The sequence below is a fragment of the Dipodomys spectabilis genome, unplaced genomic scaffold (genome assembly GCF_019054845.1).
Source record: "Dipodomys spectabilis isolate Male_0828 unplaced genomic scaffold, ASM1905484v1 ptg000137l, whole genome shotgun sequence".
Classification (NCBI taxonomy): domain Eukaryota; kingdom Metazoa; phylum Chordata; class Mammalia; order Rodentia; family Heteromyidae; genus Dipodomys; species Dipodomys spectabilis.
In genome coordinates, this window is record NW_024870814.1 from 11267450 (window position 1) to 11289875 (window position 22426).

At 39.0% G+C, this 22426-nt stretch overlaps 1 pseudogene and 1 gene segment (V, D, J or C); both read right to left on the reverse strand.

Moving 5' to 3' along the window:
• LOC122116814 overlaps positions 1-22426 on the reverse strand; it is a 474299-nt gene that overhangs the window by 152683 nt on the left and 299190 nt on the right.
• On the reverse strand, positions 19328-22035 carry LOC122116762 (annotated as a pseudogene).

The window sequence follows — 22426 nt, forward strand, 5'->3', positions numbered from 1 at the left end:
TACAGGATTCTTCCCACCCCTTCCAAAAAATCAAAAAAAAAAAAAAATCAAAGAACTTTTTTTTTTTTCTTCTTCTTCTTCTTCTTCTTTTCTTTCTTTTTTTTTTTTGGTACCTTATATATATACAATTTTTTTTTCCTTTTCTAAAAATTTTATTAATCTTTAATTTTTGCCTTTTTTGAAAAAATAATTGTTTTCCAGTAACTTTTTTTTCCTCTTATAATTTTTATTTTATTAATACGTGACTGTGCGTTTTCCTTTCTTTTCTTGTCTTCTTTCTCTTTTTCTTTCTTTCTTAACTATATTTTTGTGTTTTGTCTAGCTCTACTGAACTTCTGATCTTTTTTCTCCCTTTCTTATCCTTTCCACCTTTTCCTCTCTTTTGATCTTCTTTATGTGACTTAACTCTTGTCCTGCACATCCTCAGATAAACCCGTAGTTAACTAGTAGACCCTATCCCCCATTGTGTACACACTTAATCCACAAATTTATTACTCAATTCAAAACCGCTGAGACTTAAATTCCTTAATAGCAGTACTACCTCTTTATACCTATATAATATTTTAAGCATTTTTTTTTAAGTTTTTCACTCCTCCTCTATGTCTCTTCCCTTCTCTTAATATACTCACATTGCTCTCTAAATAGATGGTCTTTTATAATCCATAATAATATTAATTTTTACATTTCTATTTTTTTCTGGTCTCTTTTCATTTCCCTTTCCCTTTCTTCTTTTTCTCTCTCTCTCTACTTGCATCAAACCCAACCTATTTCCTGCATTGGGATTAGGACATAGTTAACTCTCCCTGTGCATCCCCACACCAATCTATTCCTATTTTTTACCCACATCTCTCCCTAACCCTAATAATTTCTGGTTTTCCAAATTCTTCTCTGCGGTTCAAAGCCCATTAACATAAAGTTGTTTGATGTTGAATAGATGTATCTGTTGAACTAGATTGTATCTGTAGACTATTGACTGTACAAATGCAAACTTTGATTGCTGGTTACCTTAAGATAGTGTTCTAGCACAAAACTGGTGCTATTTTCATCTCAAATGGGCAGAGTAAGCCGGAAAAACACAAGAAAAATGGCAAATCCGGATATCTCAATTCCCAATCTTGATAATCAGGGGTCAGAACAGATAATGAATAATCCAGAGGAGAGTTCCCAAATAGCTCTACAAACACCGCTGGCAAACATGATAAATGAGAAGTTTGACAACGTACAAAGGACTCTGTATGAGCATGAAAGGGAGAGAGAGGAGGCATCCCAAAAGCTTATACAGGAATATCATAAGCGTGAGGAAGCTACTCAAAAACTGATACAGGATTTGCGTGAACAACTTGAGAATACACAAAGAGAAAGGGAGGAATGGCGTGAGCAGGCTGAGAACACTCAAAGAGAACTGCAGGAATCCCACGAATGGGAGGAAAGAGAACTACAGGATTCCCACGAACGGGAGGAAGCTAATCAAAGAGTAATAGAGGAATTGAGAGACCAGGTAGAGAATACACAAAGATCACTAAAGGCATTCATGGAATCCATTAACAAAGAGCTGAAGGAAGTCAGGGAGACCACAAAGGGAATGCTGAATGGAACCCAACAGAAGGAATGGGAGCCCAAAGAAACCATAACCAATCAACTAAGTGATTTGAGAACAAACACTGAACACCAAATTAAGGAAGTAAGGAAATTCATACAAGACCTAAAACAGAGCTTCAACAAAGAACTTGAAGCCATCAAAGTTGACCAATTAGAAGGAAAGAGATAAAAAACAAAGTAGAGAGTCTTGACAGCAGGTTAGACCATGCAGAAGATCGAATCCCAGGGATTGAAGACAGCCTAGATATTATAGAGAAGAACATACAACCATCCAAGACAAGTCCAAGAAATATGATAGATCTATCCAACACCTGGAAGACACCATCAGAAGGCCTAATCTAAGGATAATGGGTGTAGAGGAGCACCTAGAAACAGAAGTTAATGGTCTAGGAAATTTGTTTAACAGGATCCTAGCAGAGAACTTCCCAAACATGCAAAAAGATAGGCCTGTCCAGATACAAGAAGCCTTTAGAACCCCAAATAGACCAGACCAGAATAGGACATCCCACCGCCACATTATAATCCATACAGGATCAACTCAGAACAAGGAAAAGATCCTTAAAGCTGTCAGAGAGAAAAGGGTAATCACTTATAAAGGGAAACCAATTAGAATCACCTCAGATTTCTCAGCAGAGACAATCAAAGCAAGAAGAGCCTGGAATGATGTATGCCATGCCCTAAAAACAAACAACTATCAACCAAGAATACTGTACCCAGCTAAACTCTCCTTCATAACTGAAGGCCAAATAAAAACCTTCCATAGCAAAGAAAAATTGAAACAATACATCTCCACCAAACCAGCCCTACAAAAGATTCTTAAAAGATGTCCTACACATAGAAAACCAACAAGACCGCAATAAAGGCCAAGAAACTGCACCCAAACTGAGAATCCAAGAACCATAGGAAGAACCCAGTTTTCGCAGCCCCCAAGAAGGTAGATAACATGGCAGGAACTCCCAAATACCTCTCAGTCCTATCTCTTAATGTTAACGGACTGACCTCTCCCATTAAGGGACATAGACTGTCTAGTTGGATTAAAAAACAAGACCCTTCTATCTGCTGCCTGCAGGAGTCACATCTTGCCCGTAAAAACAAACACATTTTCAAGGTTAAAGGCTGGAACAAAATCTACCAAGCAAATGGACCGCATAAACAGGCGGGAGTTGCAATCCTAATATCAGATAAAATAGACTTCAAATTAAAATTCGTGAAAAGAGATAAAGAAGGTCGCTACATACTAATTAAAGGATCTCTCCTTCAGGAGGATATTACAATTCTAAATATCTATTCGCCAAACAATGGAGCACCCAAATTTATCAAAGAAACACTACTTTCCCTCAAATCCCATATAGATCCAAAGACATTAATTGTTGGGGATTTTAACACACCACTCTCCCCACTAGATAGATCAACTCGGCAAAAACTCAACAGAGAAACCGCAGATCTAAACAGCTGCATAGATCAACTAGACTTAACAGACATTTACCGAACATTTCACCCAGCAGCATCAGAATACACGTTTTTCTCAGCAGCACATGGAACGTTTTCTAAAATAGACCACATTTTAGGCCACAAAGCAAACTTGTCTAAATTCAGAAACATTGAAGTTATACCTTGCATTCTCTCTGACCACAAGGGAATAAAATTACAACTCAACACCAAAAGCCACCAAAGAAAGTCCTGTATCACATGGAGGCTGAACAACACACTGCTGAATCATGAGTGGGTCATGGAAGAGATTAGAAAGGAAATTCAAATGTTCATGCTATTCAACAAAAATGAACACACAAAATACCAGCTCCTCTGGGACACAGCAAAGGCAGTACTCAGAGGCAAGTTTATAGCTCTGAGCTCCTACATCAACAAATTGGAGAGATCTGAAACTAGCAATTTAATGACACATCTAAACCTCCTTGAAAAAGAGCAGCAAGATAAACCTCAATCCAGTAGACGGAAAGAAATAATCAAAATTAAATCAGAATTAAATGAATTAGAATCCAAAAAAACTATAGAAAAAATCAACAAAAAAAAGAGGTGGTTCTTCGAAAAACTTAACAAAATTGACAGACCCTTAGCAAATCTTATCAGAAAAAGAAGAGAACACACCCAAATTAATAAACTCAGAGATGAGAATGGAAACATCACCACGGAAACAACCAAGATTCAGACCATTATAAGGGAATACTTCTCAAAACTTTATGCTAATATGTTTGAGAACTTGACAGAAATGGACCTCTTCCTAGCAAATATTGACATGCCAAAACTAAACCAAGATGAGTTAAACTATCTTAACAGGCCCATATCAAGCATTGAAATAGAAACAGCAATAAGAGACCTCCCAGCTAAGAAAAGTCCAGGACCAGATGGTTTTACAGCGGAATTTTACAAGGCCTTCAAAGCAGAGCTCACACCAATTCTCCTCCAACTCTTCAATGAAATTGAAAGAGAAAGCTCACTACCGAACACATTCTATGAAGCCATCATAACCCTCATCCCAAAACCAGGCAGGGACTCATCAAAGAAAGAGAACTATAGACCCATTTCTTTGATGAACATTGATGCAAAACTTCTCAACAAAATTTTGGCCAACCGACTTCAACAATTCATCCAAAAAATCATACACCACGATCAAACAGGATTCATTTCAGGGATGCAAAGCTGGTTCAATATAGGCAAATCAATTAATATTATTCATCACATCATCAGGAGCAAGAATAAGAACCACATGGTTATTTCTATAGACGCAGAAAAAGCATTCGACAAGATCCAACACCCCTTTATGATGAAGGTTTTGGAAAAATTAGGAATCCATGGAACATTCCTCAATACAATAAAGCCTGTATATGACAAACCTACAGCCAGCATTATACTCAATGGTGAAAAACTAAAGCCATTTCCTCTTAACTCAGGAACAAGACAAGGATGACCACTCTCTCCACTTCTCTTCAATCTAGTATTAGAATGCCTAGCCACAGCAATAAGACAAGGTGCAGACATAAAGGGGATCCAAATAGGGAAAGAAGAAATAAAACTCTCCCTCTTCGCAGATGACATGATCTTGTATTTAAAGAATCCCATAGACTCCACTCCCAAATTACTCAAGCTGATTCAAAACTTTGGCAAAGTAGCAGGTTTTAAAATTAACCCCCCAAAATCAATGGCTTTTCTGTATGCCAACAATGAGAAAATTGTGGCTGAAATTAGGAAAGCAACTCCATTTGTAATAGCCCCACAAAAAATAAAATACCTAGGAATTAACTTAACTAAAGAAGTGAAGGACCTCTATGATGAAAACTTTAAAATCTTGAAAAAGGAAATCAACACAGAACTTAAAAAATGGCAAAACCTCCCATGCTCCTGGATTGGAAAGATTAACATCGTGAAAATGGCAATACTTCCCAAGGCTATCTACAAATTCAACGCAATACCTATCAAAATTCCACCCTCATTCTTCAAGGAAATAGAAGAGGCAATCCAAAAATTCATATGGAACAATAAAAGACCCCGAATAGCAAAAACGCTCCTCAACGGAAAGAACACTGCTGGAGGAATATCAATACCAAATTTCAAACTCTACTATAAAGCCATAGTAATCAAAACAGCTTGGTATTGGCATAAGAACAGACCTCAGGACCAATGGAATAGAATTGAAAACCCAGAAATGAACCTACAGACCTATAGCCATCTAATCTTCGATAAGGGAGCTAAAACAATAGAATGGAAGACAGACAGCCTCTTCAGTAAATGGTGCTGGCAAAACTGGTTAACTACATGTAGAAAACTAAAGCTAGATCCTTATATATCACCCTGCACCAGAATCAACTCCAAATGGATCAAAGACCTTGAACTCAAAGCAGACACTCTGAAAACATTAAAGGATGGAATAGGAGAAACCCTGGGTCTCCTTGGCTCAGGCCGAAATTTTCTGAATAGAGACCCGGAAACACAACAAATCAAAGAAAGGTTGGACAAATGGGATTGTATAAGGTTGCAGAGCTTCTGCAGGGCAAATGACATAGCTAGCAAGATCAATAGAAAGCCCACGGTTTGGGAGAAGAACTTTACTAGCCATACAACGGACAAGGGTCTCATATCTAAAATATACTTGGAACTCAAAAAATTAAACCACCCAACAACAAATCCTCAAGGAAACAACTGCCCAATAAGTAAGTGGGCGAAAGACTTAAAGAGAAGCTTCTCTGAAGAAGAAAGAAGGATGGCCAATAGACACATGAAGAAATGTTCAACATCCCTAGCCATAAAAGAAATGCAAATCAAAACAACATTGAGATATCACCTCACTCCAGTTAGAACAGCAAAAATCAAGAACTCTAACAACAACAGATGCTGGAGGGGATGTGGACAGAAAGGAACCTTACTTCATTGTTGGTGGGAATGTAAACTTGTTCAACCACCTTGGAAAGCAGTATGGAGGTTCCTCAAAAGACTCCACATAGAGCTCCCCTATGACCCAGCAATCCCACTTTTGGGCATTTACCCTAATGTTTACAAAAAAGACCACACTAAAGCTACCAGCACAACTATGTTTATTGCAGCATTATTTACCATAGCTAAGATATGGAACCAACCCAGATGCCCCTCAATAGATGAATGGATCAAGAAAATGTGGTATATATGCACAATGGAATTCTATGCCTCCATCAGAAAGAATGACATTGCCCCATTTGTTAGGAAATGGAAAGGCTTGGAAAAAATTATATTAAGTGAAGTAAGCCAGGCCCAAAGAAACATAGGTCCCATGGTTTCCCTTATTTGCAATATCTAGTATAGGTATGAGTCAAGCGGAAAAAGTCAGAGAATGTGATGTTAGGAAAACGAACCCTCAAATATGTATTTTAATGTTTTTGTTTCTTTCATGCATGTGTTTCTAACGCATTTATAAGATTATTTCTTGGTTGCTTTGTATGTCCCTCCCCCACAGTGTAACCCCTGCTTTCACTATATTTGATGTCAGTATAACATGTGGAGGAGATGGGGACAGACAAGTCGTTTAAGGATTCAGGTGGACCTGTTGCAACAATGAGAAGTACAAAATGTCACGTCAAAACCAGCTTTACAATGTCGGAGGGGGGGGGAGGGGGTGTATGATTGGGTGGGGGGGAGGGGGGAGGCTGGGAAGGGAGGTGAAGGGTAAACAAAGGAGGAGGCTGCAATGCTTGGTAAGACATGTATGCATTATCCTGACCATGTAATTGTAACCCCTCTGTACAGTATGTTCTCAAATAAAATAAAATAAAATTTAACAAAAAAAAAAAAAAAAGACTCCACATACATCTCCCCTAAGACCCAGCAATCCCACTTTTAAGCATTTACCCAAATGATCACAAACAAGACCATACGAAAACTGCCAGCACAACTATGTTTATTAAAGCATTATTTACCATAGCTAAAGTATGGAACTAACCCAGATGCCCCTCAGTAGATGAATGGATCAAGAAAATGTGGTTTATATGCACAATGGAATTCTATGTTTCCATCAGAAAGAATGACATCATCCCATTTGTTAGGAAATAGAAAGACTTGGAAAAGTCATATTAAATGAAGTAAGCCAAACCCAAGGAAACATAGGTCCTATTGTTTTCCTTATTTTCAATAACTAGTATATGTCTGAGACAAGCAGAAAAGGTCAGATAAGTTAATGTTAGGTGAAATGAACCCCAAAATAAGTATTCAAATATTTTTGCTTTCATGCAATTGTTTCTAACATATTTATAAGATGATTTCTTTGTGGCTTTGCATATCCCTCCCCCACTGCATAACCCCTGCTTTCACTATATTTGATGTTGGTATAATCTATGGAGGAGAAGGGAAAAACAAATCGTTTAACTAGGGATACAGGTGGACCTATTGTAACAATGAGATGTACAAATCGGTATGTCAAAAAACGAACTTTACAACTTTGATGGGAAGGAAGGGGAAGGGGAAACAAAAGAGGAGACAACAATGATTGATAAGAAATGTACTCATTATCTTGCCCATGTAAATATAACTCCTACGGTATTTTCACTATAAAAATGTTAACAACATTACTCTTATTTAAGTTCCCTGATAATGACCAGTACTGGCCACACTGGCCCAACATTTTTCTTCCTTACCTGGGAGTCAGAAGAGCAGTAGCCCCAGGAGCTGAGCAGGGGCCCTCAGGTCCATGCTGTGTGCTGACTGGGACTGACTCTTGCACAGGATATGAAATCCTATAAATACACTATGGTTCAATATTCACAATATTTGGATACACTGAGATAAAATTTTCCTGTCTAAGGTAATATATGACTTTATTTTTTGGTAACTTGCCTTGGGGACATAAAACCAGCCTGAGTGAGCATTCTCATTGTCTTCTCCACAGCCAAGACCTCCAAACACCAAGAAACTCCTCCTGTATTCCTGCTAATGGAGAAATTTGTTTTGCATTTTTGAGAATGAAAGGTTATCTAAATGGATCTAAGACACAGAAATCCAGATGCTCTGGAACCTCAGGATATCAAGGATCCATGTTCAGAGAAGCTATGGGTGAGGAATTTACAATGAATTTACTTCCCGTGGATTTCATATCACTCAGGGCATATACCTTGGTAGGATCTAGGTCGGCACAGAACAAAGAACCACACAGACCACTGTCAGCCTCCTCTCTGACCTGCAGCAATGAGGGTTTCTCTGCTCACCTAGGAATCTGTTCCTGAAAGGCTACAAATTCTCCATATGTAATCCTCTATCTATATATCACTTCCTTGGAAGTTTGTCAATAACCACAATTAACCAAGGAAGATTCTTAAAGTACTGTAGAGACAGTAGTAAGCCAGAGTCCAAAATCTGGAGAAAGAACTGAAGCTCAACTCAAGAACAGCTATGTGAGAAGTAGGGAAGAACTGGCTTGGGTAAGAGGCAAGTGGGGTGAGGAAACTGAGAAGTCCTCATTCAGAAATGCAGAGCAGAATCATTGGAGGTGTCCTTGTATGAGAAACAGAAGGATATGGGAGGAGGTCTTGATGTCATTTCAGAGCTGAACCCTCATTCCTAAGCCTCCACTCCACTCCAACACCTGTTCTTTTTTTTTTTTTTTTAATTTAATTTAATTTTATTTGTGAACATACTGTACAGAGGAGTTACAGTTGCATGGGCAGGATAATGCGTAAATTTCTTACCAAGCATTGCAGCCTCCTCCTTTGTTTATCCTTCACATCCCTTCCCAGCCTGCCCCCTACCCCCAATCCCAATCCTTCTCCTTCCCACCCCCCACCCCCACCCCACCCCCCCGCACCAACGTTGTAAAGCTCGTTTTGGACATGACAACTTGTACTTCTCATTGTTGCAACAGGTCCACCTGTATCCTTAAACAACTGGTTTTTCCCCATCTCCTCCACAAGTTATACTGACATCAAATATATTGAAAGCAGGGGTTATACTGTGGAGGAGGGACATACAAAGCAACAAAGAGATAATCTTATAAATGTGTTAGAAACACATGCATGAAAGAAAAAAACATTAAAATACACATCTAAGGGTTCATTTTCCTGACATCACATTATCTGACCTTTTCCGCTTGACTCATACATATACTAGATATTACAAATAAGGGAAACCATGGGACCTACGTTTCTTTGGGCCTGGCTTACTTCACTTAATATAATTTTTTCCAAGTTTTTCCATTTCCTAACAAATGGGGCAATGTCATTCTTTCTGATGGAGGCATAGAATTCCATTGTGTATATATACCACATTTTCTTGATCCATTCATCTACTGAGGGGCATCTGGGTTGGTTCCATATCTTAGCTATGGTAAATAATGCTGCAATAAACATAGTTGTGCTGGCAGCTTTAGTGTGGTCTTGTTTGTGAACATTAGGGTAAATGCCCAAAAGTGGGATTGCTGGGTCATAGGGGAGCTCTATGTGAAGTCTTTTGAGGAACCTCCATACTGCTTTCCAAAGTGGTTGAACAAGTTTACATTCCCACCAACAATGAAGTAAGGTTCCTTTCTGTCCACATCCCTCCAGCATCTGTTGTTGTTAGAGTTCTTGATTTTTGCCGTTCTAACTGGAGTGAGGTGATATCTCAATGTTGTTTTGATTTGCATTTCTTTTATGGCTAGGGATGTTGAACATTTCTTCATGTTTCTATTGCCATCCTTCTTTCTTCTTCAGAGAAGCTTCTCTTTAAGTCTTTCGCCCACTTACTTATTGGGCAGTTGTTTCTTTGAGGATTTGTTGTTGGGTGGTTTAATTTTTTGAGTTCCAAGTATATTTTAGATATGAGACCCTTGTCCGTTGTATGGCTAGTAAAGATCTTCTCCCAAACCGTGGGCTTTCTATTGATCTTGCTAGCTATGTCATTTGCCCTGCAGAAGCTCTGCAACCTTATACAATCCCATTTGTCCAACCTTTCTTTGATTTGTTGTGTTTCCGGGTCTCTATTCAGAAAATTTCGGCCTGAGCCAAGGAGACCCAGGGTTTCTCCTATTCCATCCTGTAATGTTTTCAGAGTGTCTGCTTTGAGTTCAAGGTCTTTGATCCATTTGGAGTTGATTCTGGTGCAGGGTGATATATAAGGATCTAGCTTTAGTTTTCTACATTTAGTTAACCAGTTTTGCCAGCACCATTTACTGAAGAGGCTGTCTGTCTTCCATTCTATTGTTTTAGCTCCCTTATCGAAGATTAGATGGCTATAGGTCTGTAGGTTCATTTCTGGGTTTTCAATTCTATTCCATTGGTCCTGAGGTCTGTTCTTATGCCAATACCAAGCTGTTTTGATTACTATGGCTTTATAGTAGAGTTTGAAATTTGGTATTGATATTCCTCCAGCAGTGTTCTTTCCGTTGAGGAGCGTTTTTGCTATTCGGGGTCTTTTATTGTTCCATATGAATTTTTGGATTGCCTCTTCTATTTCCTTGAAGAATGAGGGTGGAATTTTGATAGGTATTGCGTTGAATTTGTAGATAGCCTTGGGAAGTATTGCCATTTTCACGATGTTAATCTTTCCAATCCAGGAGCATGGGAGGTTTTGCCATTTTTTAAGTTCTGTGTTGATTTCCTTTTTCAAGGTTTTAAAGATTTCGTCATAGAGGTCCTTCACTTCTTTAGTTAAGTTAATTCCGAGGTATTTTATTTTTTGTGGAGCTATTACAAATGGAGTTGCTTTCCTAATTTCAGCCACACTTTTCTCATTGTTGGCATACAGAAAAGCCATTGATTTTGGGGGGTTAATTTTATAACCTGCTACTTTGCCAAAGTTTTGAATCAGCTTGAGTAATTTGGGAGTGGAGTCTATGGGATTCTTTAAATACAAGATCATGTCATCTGCAAAGAGGGAGGGTTTTATTTCTTCTTTCCCTGTTTGGATCCCCTTTATGTCTGCATCTTGTCTTATTGCTGTAGGGAGGCATTCTAATACTAGATTGAAGAGAAGTGGAGAGAGTGGTCATCCTTGTCTTGTTCCTGAGTTAAGAGGAAATGGCTTTAGTTTTTCACCATTGAGTATAATGCTGGCTGTAGGTTTGTCATATACAGCCTTTATTGTATTGTGCAATGTTCCATGGATTCCTAATTTTTCCAAAACCTTCATCATAAAGGGGTGTTGGATCTTGTCGAATGCTTTTTCTGCGTCTATTGAGATAACCATGTGGTTCTTATTCTTGCTCCTGATGATGTGATGAATAATATTAATTGATTTGCGTATATTGAACCAGCTTTGCATCCCTGAAATGAATCCTGTTTGATCATGGTGTATGATTTTTTGGATGAATTGTTGAAGTCGATTGGCCAAAATTTTGTTGAGAAGTTTTGCATCAATGTTCATCAAAGAAATGGGTCTATAGTTCTCTTTCTTTGATTAGTCCCTGCCTGGTTTTGGGATGAGGGTTATGATGGCTTCATAGAATGTGTTCGGTAGTGAGCTTTCTCTTTCAATTTCATTGAAGAGTTGGAGGAGTATTGGTGTGAGCTCTGCTTTGAAGGCCTTGTAAAATTCCGTTGTAAAACCATCTGTTCCTGGACTTTTCTTAGCTGGGAGGTCTCTTATTGCTGTTTCTATTTCAATGCTTGATATGGGCCTGTTAAGCTGGTTTAACTCATCTTGGTTTAGTTTTGGCATGTCAATATTTGCTAGGAAAAGGTCCATTTCTGTCAAGTTCTCAAACTTATTAGCATAAAGTTTTGAGAAGTATTCCCTTATAATGTTCTGAATCTTGGTTGCTTCCGTGGTGATGTTTCCATTCTCATCTCTGAGTTCATTAATTTGGGTGTGTTCTCTTCTTTTTCTGGTAAGATTTGCTAAGGGTCTGTCAATTTTGTTAAGTTTTTCGAAGAACCAACTCTTTGTTTTGTTGATTCTTTCTATAGTTTTTTTGGATTCTAATTCATTTAATTCTGATTTAATTTTGATTATTTCTTTCCGTCTACTGGATTGGGGTTTATCTTGCTGCTCTTTTTCAAGGAGGTTTAGATGTGTCATTAAATTGCTAGTTTCAGATCTATCCAATTTGTTGATGTAGGAGCTCAGAGCTATAAACTTGCCTCTGAGTACTGCCTTTGCTGTGTCCCAGAGGAGCTGGTAATTTGTGTGTTCATTTTTGTTGAATAGCATGAACATTTGAATTTCCTTTCTAATCTCTTCCATGACACACTCCTGATTCAGCAGTGTGTTGTTCAGCCTCCATGTGGTACTGGACTTTCTTTGGTGGCTTTTGGTGTTGAGGTCTAATTTTATTTCCTTGTGGTCAGAGAGAATGCAAGGTATAACTTCAATGTTTCTGAATTTAGACAAGTTTGCTTTGTGGCCTAAAATGTGGTCTATTTTAGAAAACGTTCCGTGTGCTGCTGAGAAAAACGTGTATTCTGATGCTGCTGGGTGAAATGTTCGGTAGATGTCTGTTAAGTCTAGTTGATCTATGCAGCTGTTTAGATCTGCGGTTTCTCTGTTGAGTTTTTGCCGAGTTGATCTATCTAGTGGGGAGAGTGGTGTGTTAAAATCCCCAACAATTAATGTCTTTGGATCTATATGGGATTTGAGGGAAAGTAGTGTTTCTTTGATAAATTTGGGTGCTCCATTGTTTGGCGAATAGATATTTAGAATTGTAATATCCTCCTGAAGGAGAGATCCTTTAATTAGTATGGAGCGACCTTCTTTATCTCTTCTCACGAATTTTAATTTGAAGTCTATTTTATCTGATATTAAGATTGCAACTCCCGCCTGTTTATGGGGGCCGTTTGCTTGGTAGATTTTGTTCCAGCCTTTAACATTGAAAATGTGTTTGTTTTTACGGGCAAGATGTGACTCCTGCAGGCAGCAGATAGAAGGGTCTTTTTTTTTAATCCAACTAGACAGTCTATGTCGCTTAATTGGAGAGTTCAGTCCGTTAACGTTAAGAGATAGGACTGAGAGGTATTTGGGAGTTCCTGCCATGTTATCCACCTTCTTGGGGGCTGGGAAAACTGGGTTCTTCCTATGGTTCTTGGATTCTCAGTTTGGGTGCAGTTTCTTGGCCTTTGTTGCGGTCTTGTTGGTTTTCTATGTGTAGGACATCTTTAAGAATCTTTTGTAGGGCTGGTTTGGTGGAGATGTATTGTTTCAATTTTTCTTTGCTATGGAAGGTTTTTATTTGGCCTTCAGTTATTAAGGAGAGTTTAGCTGGGTACAGTATTCTTGGTTGATAGTTGTTTGTTTTTAGGGCATGGCATACATCATTCCAGGCTCTTCTTGCTTTGATTGTCTCTGCTGAGAAATCTGAGGTGATTCTAATTGGTTTCCCTTTATAGGTGATTACCCTTTTCTCCTTGACAGCTTTAAGGATCTTTTCCTTGGTCTGAGTTGATCCTGTATGGATTATAATGTGACGGTGGGATGTCCTATTCTGGTCTGGTCTATTTGGGGTTCTTAAAGCTTCTTGTATCTGAATAGGCCTATCTTTTTGTATGTTTGGGAAGTTCTCTGCTAGGATCCTGTTAAACAAATTTCCTAGACCATTAACTTCTGTTTCTAGGTGCTCCTCTACACCCATTATCCTTAGATTAGGCCTTCTGATGGTGTCTTCCAGGCCAACACCTGTTCTTAAAGAAGTTCCCAGGCTCCCAGCTGCCCCCTGCAGGGCAGCAGCTATGGTGAAATTTTCCCTTCTAGTGGTGACAGGAGGAAGTTCATGTGCTTCAAAGGCAATGGGCTGCTGATGGCTAGAGTGACCTATGTCCAGACCCCAGCCTAACTCGGGTAGACTTGATGACCAGGCAGTGAGTGAGCAGGAGTTCAGGATTCAGGCTTGGTTTCTGCTGATTCCTGTCTGGGATGCTCTTTATATTCTTGCTAGAACACAGGAAGGAGTCTTGAGACCATGTCCATATAAGGTGTTCACTGGCATCTAAACAGGAGAAAAAAATGCATATGCATCTACGAACAAAACCAATGAAACATTGCATATAGTCATTTTTTCTGATTCTGATCAGAAAATGAAGCAGGCTCACACTTTTATTTTCAAGGAAATGTTCTCGTTGAATGCAAGCATCCTCAGGATGAAGCCTCAGTCCTGCTTCCTCCCCAAGGTCAGAGCAGAGAGAAGAGAAGCAAGGCTGTGACTCCATGTCCAGAAGTCAACTCCTGAGGGAGGCTGATCCTGTTCAGAGAGAGCTGGTTTGGTGCCTTACACTGCCTGCATTGCCATGAGGAACATAAATATCTTAGTCTGGGCAGACAAAGCAAAGTATTTTTTAAACCAAAATTCTGAAGTTGCAAAATCAGGAGCTATCATCTTATTTGGTCTTTCTAACTGTTCAACTTCTTGGAACCTTCTGAGGCCTTGATACCTTTGACAGACACAGAGACAGAGACAGAGACAGAGCAACCAATGCCTCATCTCCTAATGGTATTAGTACTACGGGGTTTGCTACAGCTCCATTGACCTCACATGAACTCACACACTTCTTAAAGGCCTCTTTGCCAAGGACACATATCTCTGGATAATATGAATCAATCCTTAAAAAATGGCCTGTGCTGAGAAAGAAAGCAGGAAATAAAGGCAGGCCCAACATCCAGTCTCCAAATACCAAAGACAGAAGACTTTTCCCCACAATTCAGCCTGCTGACAGCTCCTCCTTAGTGTCCTGTATCATAGTCAAATGCCCAACCTCAGAGCCTCTTCATTGATGATAAAACACTAATTCTATGGCTTCCTTATGACTACTAAACAGCATTTTTGTTTATTGTGGGGTTTCTCTTCCATCTAGTGGTATTTTTTTAATATTACATCTCACAAAACCAGAATTTTTTATAGGAAGAATTAATTATGAATTACATTTTAAAATGTCTTTTTATCCTTTTCTATAGATTAAATTCAGATTGTTTGATTGGTGTGTGTGTGTGTGTGTGTGTGTGTGTGTGTGTGTGTGTTCGTGTCTTTATGGAAGTACTGGAAGTCAAGGACTAGGTGCTGCCCTTAGCTCTGTTGCTCTACCTCTGGATAACTCCACTTAAACCTTTTTCGCTGGTTAATCAGAGACAAGGTCTCAAAGTCTTTCTTTCCCAAGTTTCTTTGAACTCTGATATCAGATCTTATCAGTAGTACCTGGATTAGATTATATACTTTTTGAGGAAAGTAATGCAGAAAGAATACTGTCAGTATACCACATCAGGAGTTGCATTATAACCTATCTTATTTTTTCTGGTAGTAATAATTAGGATAATGAATATGTTTTAGACAAGATATGTCTGCCATCATGGCAGCAGCTTTCATTAATTTTCCTATTTGATTTGTTCACAGTTTTTTAAGAATATTCTATTCCTATTGGAGTCTATATCTTCTGTTTGTATTTTAGGTTGCCCTCTTCTTCCTCAGTGATTCTATACTCAAAGTTTTAGTCCCTGGTATTACATTATAGAGAGTTGTGGCTTCAAACTGAATGGATATTGCTTTGTTTAACATGAGAAATGTTTACTGAGATAAAATTCCTCTTTTTTCCAGTAGTATGTGTGTTTGTAAGAGAGAGAGAGAGAGAATGGAGAGAGAGATAGAGAGAAAGACAGAGAGAGACAGAGAGAAAGAGAGTATGTACATGATTTGCCAGTAGGAAGTTGAAGAATAGAGCTAGGAAGTCCACAAAGTTGAAGACAGAAAAATGAGAGAAAAAGCTGCACAGAGATCCCAGAATCTCTTTAAGTCACCCCTGGGATTCTACAAAATATGAATCACTAACGGCATGTGGAGAGCTGAAGTGATAAAGGAAAATCTAACTCTCTTTGTTGCACAACAGGTGCATGTGAGGAGAACCAGTGGCTCCCCTGTGCTTGTCTGACTTGCGTCATGATGTCTTACAAGGTTGCTAGTGTTGGCTTCCTGAAGTCAGTGTGCTGGGAAAGTATGATAATTCCACAAAAAAGAACCTGTTGCTCTTCATGTGGGTTGTCACTGTTCTTAGTTATAGATGTCAAGTGCCTTCAGCACCAATGGACTTATGAGGTATATTTTTGACACAAACTATTGAATTCTTAAATCAAAGGTTCTGGAAACCACACTAAGAGTGGAGCTGTAGTGGGAACCCCAGCTGTCTGAGGCTCTATACTGACTTGCCTCCTGCAGAGAAGAACTGCCCCTCTCATCCTGCTCCAGAAATACTGTACCCAGACACCAGTGTTCACATCCCATCTGCTGTCCTGCAGCTGTCCTGTGCTCTTTATATCCACATCTCACGCTCTGAAGGTTAAATCTATGAATGCAAGAAGTTTTTCTAGGTGCTGGGAAGGTGGCTCAGTGGTAGAGTGCTTGCCTTGCATGCATGAGGCCCTGGGTTCAATTCCTCAGCACTACATAAGCAAAAAGAAAAAAGCCGGAAGTGGCACTGTGGCTCAAGTGGTAGAGCATTAGCTTTGAGCTGAAGAGCTGAGGGACAGCGCCCAGGCCTAGAGTTCAGGCCCCACGACCGGACCCCCCCCCCAAAAAAAAAACAAGATTTCTACACATTCAGCTTATTTTTTTTTCACTGATAGTTATTTTAGCTCATTTAAAGTCTCTTAAAAATCTATATCTACATATTGTTGCCTAACATGCTAACAAAGTTTCCACTACAAATAAGAGCTGTCCCTTTCAACTAAGTGATAGTGAGTCCAAATGCTCTCAGATCAGCATCCATCTTCTATCATAGTCAAAGTAAGCAAGAACATGTTATAAAGGTAGGTTAACTTTCCATTGCTGTGACTAAGATCTTACTGAAAGCAACTTGAAGGGCAGAATTCTATACTTCAATCTTACATTAGAAATTGTAGTCTGCCATGTGAGCACAGTGTAGTGGAGTTCACATCATGACCCCCAAGAATAAGAGTGAATATTCTACGTCCTCCTCCCTCGCCTTTTCTTGCAGAAGAGACACCAGCCTATTGGAAGGGGCTGTGGACAATGGTGTTCATCTTTCTCTCTTAGTCAATTGTCTCTAGAGAAACTTTCACAGACAGGTGCAGAAGTGTACTTAACCTACAAGTAATCCAACCAATGTGACAATGCAGAACCACCTGAGAAGTCATCAAAATTACTTCTGTTTTCTTAAACTTTTCATGAAAATAATAAGTTTAGGAAGATTCCTAAGTCTCCATGTTCTGCATTCTTACATATCTTTCTCTAGAAAAGGCTCTGGAAAAACTAGACTACCTTTCATCAGATCCCTCATTGTGTGTGTGTGTATGTGTGTGTGTGTGTGTGTGTGTGTGTGTGTGTGTGTGTGTGTGTGTATCTTCACATGATGTATTTTCTCTGAATATTTATATATATACATATATGTGCAGTAATAAATAAATATTTGTGCATGTTTTTAAAATATATGATCCATAGAGAAACATACCCATATATGTATGAATATGCCACCTATTGACTGGGCAACACTGTGAGCCACCTGCTCCCCGCTATTCATTTAAAATCCTAGCTACTGAGGAACCTGAGATCTGAGGCTCTCAGTTCAAAACCAACTTGGGCAGGAAAGTCCATGAGACTCTATCACCAGCTAAGCACTGGAATACCAGAAGAGAAGCTGTAATTCAAAGTAGTAGAGACCTAGTCTTAAACAAAATAACTCAGGGGCAGTGGTCAGGCTGTGAGTTCAAGCCCTAAGACCAACAAAAATGCACGAGTAGCTGATGAATATAAGTGCTTGGGGTTGTATGCCAAAAAGGTTTAGGGTAGCTGGGTGCTGGTTGCTCACATCTGTAATTTTAGCTACTAAGGGAGATGAAATCTGAGGATCATGATTCAAAGCCAGCCAGGGCAGGAAAGTCCATGAGATTCTTAGCTCCAATAAACCACCACAAAACTGGAAGTGGCACCATGGATCAAGTGTAGAGCACTAGCCTTGAGCTGAAGATCTGAGGGACAACACCCAGATCCAGAGTTCAATCCTAAAGAACGACCGAAAAAAAGTTTTGGGGTGGTTCACTGTGCTCTATTTTTGTTAAAAACCAGTTGATTAACTATGGATCTTTATAAAAACAATCAGGCAGGAAAGAGAAAACATCTACAAGATATATTAACAAATATGATACATTTTAGTTTATTTATTGAAATATCTGAGGAACACAGCACTAATATTATCCATATTGCAGTATTATATAATATAATGTATGGTAATATATAAATAGAGCAAGAAAAAGGAGACATTTCATCCACCACCACTGAACCTGGATGTGGTCCCAGATTGCAAACTAGTGGCAAAATAAATCAGGAGCTTAGGAGCATTCCCTGGTTTCTGCTGGTACCAATGTAAATTACTGCCAATGCCCTGACTGGCCCTGCAAGGGATGGAGACTCTCTCTCCAAGAGATGCAGACATGGATGGCAACTGGGTCAACTGAACATCACATTTGGCACCTGACAATGGAAACATAAAATCCATTAGCCATTTAGTAAATTATGCTTTCCAAGAAGAGCCAACTAATCCTTAGCATTGTCCATCCTTACCTGGGAGCCAGAGCATCAGAAGCCCCAGGAGTTGAGCAGGGCTCCTCATGTTCATGCTGTGTGCTGACTGAAACATTCTACTGAACAGTGTGTAAGCAGCTTATCAAGTCCTTGGGCTGTGCTCTGGGGAAGATGCAAATCAGCAGGGGCTGGGCCAACTGCAGGATGTCAGATCTCAGTGACCAAATAGAGACTTAAGGACACCATATGGCAAATTTGCCTCTATACAGGTTCCTCTCTGATAATGGGAAAAAAGATTGATTCTTTTTCATTTAAGTATAAATAAATGATATAACATTAAAACTGGGAGAAGTAAAACCAAAAACCAGTCGATTACTTCACATGGCACTGAGTAGCTGTTACTTAAGTTGCAAACTCTACAGCTAGCTACATGAGAGATGACTCTGATGTTTGTTCCCTTGTCAAAAGTTTAATTGTTATTAGGCTGGTCTCATTTTTTGGACACCCCCTACTTAGACCATGTGTGGCCAGCTCAAGGCTCCCCCTAGTGGCACAGCTGTTGCTTGATGACTTACCCATTCTCTCTGGAGTACCATGGGTAGTTCAAATAGCAGCATTCTCTTAGGGCAGGGGAAGCTGCAGAGGGAGCTTCTGACCAGACATAGCCACCTGTGATCCTGGGGCTCTGGGCTTAACTGAAACATCACATTATTGCTTTGTTGCAGGCTGGACACTGCCAGGCGCCTGTTGCCTGACCTCAGTTTAAATAAGGGACTTCAAGACTAGAAAGGATGGCTCTTTTCAGTTTATTGCATGAAGGAGTTATACTAGTCCAAGTTAAAAGTGGACCCCAAATGGTTACATTATGCAAGCTGTGAGGTTTTTAACTTGTGACAAGGGAAAGGAGGGAAATTCTACTCATTGCAAGGAAATCCTCACTTAAGCTTTAGTGAGCCATAAGCACTTAAAACACATGAACCTTCAACTGATCGTCCTTAGCCTGTCCAAGCTCTACCAGGAACTGACATATGTTCTTGTGCTGGTCACCCTGTAGCTGAATTACTTCTCCATATTCTGGATGCTTAATTACAGTACCATTGCAGGCAAATTTCTTCTTAAACAACTTCAGTAGTTTCTTTTTATCATAATAGTCAGTGATCCCTTGGACAGTAGTAAGGGTCTTCCTGCCATTTCTCTATTGAATTCTTTATTTTTTTAAAGGTTTTTATTGTGAAAATACTGTACAGAGGGGTTACAATTACATGAGCAAGGTAATGAGTACATTTCTTATCAAGCATTGTTGCCTGCTCCTCTTTTTCCCCTTCCATCCCTTCCCTCCGATCTCCACAACTACATTCCTCCCCCCAATAGCGTCTTGTGCACCTCATTGTGAAATGTGTCCACCTGTACCCCTACTTAAACAATTTGTTTTTTTTTCCCTTCTGCTTCCCAAATTATACCAACATCAAATAGAGTGAAAACAGGGGTTATACCATGGAGGAGGGACATACAAAGCAAAAAACAAACAGACAAAAAAATGTGGTACATTATAAATACATTAGAAACAATAGCAAGCAAGAAAGAAAAAAACACTTAGATATAATCCTTGGAGAGAGCAGGAAACAGGTCATCATCCTTACTTTCATCAGCAAAGGAATCAAAAGGGTGAAGGTTCTGAATAGCAGACAAAAGATAAGATTCCTTTTCCTAAATTATATTAAGTGAAGTAAGCCAGGCCCAAAGAAACATAGGTCCCATGGCTTCCCTTATTTGCAATATATAGTATATGTCTGAGTCAAGCAGAAAAGGTCAGATAAGGTGATGTTAGGGAAATGAGCCCTAAGATATATATTCAAATGTTTTTTTTTTCTTTCATGCGACTGTTTCTAACACATTTATACCATTATTTCTTTGTTGGTTTGTATGTCCCTTCCCCACAGTATAACCCCTGCTTTCACTGTATGTGAGGTCAGTATAATTTGTGGAGGGGAAGGGAAAAAACAAATAATTTAAATAGGGATACAGGTGGACCCATTGCAACAATGAGATGTACAAGTCATTATGTCGAAAAAAGAACTATACAACTTTGGCCCGGGAATTGGGGGGTTAGGGTAGAGAAATGGGAAGGAACAGGAAGGGGAAACAGAGGAGGAGGCAACAATACTTGATAAGAAATGTACTCATTACCTTCCCCATGTAATTGTAACCCCTCTATAGGATATTTTCACAAAAAATAATAATAATAAAGAAAAGATTAATTACATGAACATAAAAAAAATTCTAATGAGCCAGTTTGGAAAGAACTGTCCACCCAAGGGCACAGTGGGGCGTTTCAAAGAAAAGTATAAGTGAAGGTCAAAGGAAACATGAAGTTCAATAAACTTATAAAAGACAGATGATCTCACTGGTAATCAGGAAATTCAAATCCCAGAGGACTTGAAGACATACATAATGTGCCAGGACTCAGAGTTGGCAAGTCTGTGAAGTGATGGGTATTTTCCTAGAGTTCTGGTGAGAAGTGAAAATTGGCTTGAGGACCTTGGAAGAAACCAAGACTGCGGGGTAAAGTGGGAGATGTACCATTTGTAAATGGGCTGCCACACAACACCTCCTCTCCTGGGTATACAAGCCTGAAACACCTTGCTCATCATCTCTAGAAGAGGGAAACAACAGCCATCATCCAGAAACAGAAGACACTGGAAACATCTCAGGGTCTAGCCCAGGAGAAATAAACTGTCCTGAATTCACAGAAATGCAATGCTCTAAGAAACAAAAATGAACTACAGCCATATGCATTAATGCAGGTGAATCTGAGAAACATAATGTTGAGGTTCAAAAAACCACTGAAAAATCTAGGAAGTATAATCCCATTTTTATAAACATAGAAGATGCATTATTTGTATTTCTGTCACCCTAAAGAAAAACAAAGAAGATGCTAATACTATTATTCTGAACAAGCTTTCTTAAAGGGAGAAATCCAGACTTCAATGTTACTGAGAATGTTATTTCTTAGGCCAGGTAGTCAGTAAATGATATTCATTTTATTATTTGTCAGTAAATAATACATCTATATCCAAGATTCTCATTTGACTATAGTGTATAATTAATAAATATTTAACTAGCATTCTAATTTATTATGAAATGATGTTTTGGCTATCATTTACTGGAAACGATGATCTGTATTAAACACTAAACTTCTGTGTGACAACAAAGAATAAGGGTTCTGATAAATATAGAAATCCCTCAGACTTTTTGGTACATATTTAAATTAGCTTTGTGTTATGGAGCTGAAAGGTGTGCCAGAGAGTGAATCTTTTCTCTGCTGACTGCAGGAAGGTGTTCATTTTCTGTCTGGATAGAGATTGCACCCTTTGGATGGGAAAGCATGGAGGACAGCATTCCTTCTCCATTTCCTTAATTGGTGTGTTTCCACGGGCTGCTTGAAATCCTCTTATTTACCTTCTGGGTGCAATCAACTTGTCCTTGTCCATAAGCAGGTTTGAAGAATTTTTGTGTATGTAAGAGGATGGGTTCATAGTTATGGGAAGAAAAATTGAGATAGAGCATGTTAGGATTTTGTCCTTCAGACATCCTTTAGAATCTGTGAAGAGTCCTATAAACACTGAAACATTAACCTAAGGCACACACCAGGTTATGATGAATAGTAAGACCATGTTCAAACTCTGAAGACAGAGAGACCTCTAGATCTTAAATTGTTGATAATGTTGACTACATTCTTCAGCAAACATAAGAAGTCTTACAGAAAACCAAGTATGGGGCCCCATATATGTAACCTCAAGAAAATACTCCCAGGAGCAGGCAGCAATTCTTGATAAGAAATGTACTCATTACCTTGCCCATGTAACTGTAACCCCTCTGTATGTTATTTTCACAATTAAATTAAAAGAAAGAAACAAAATGAAGAAT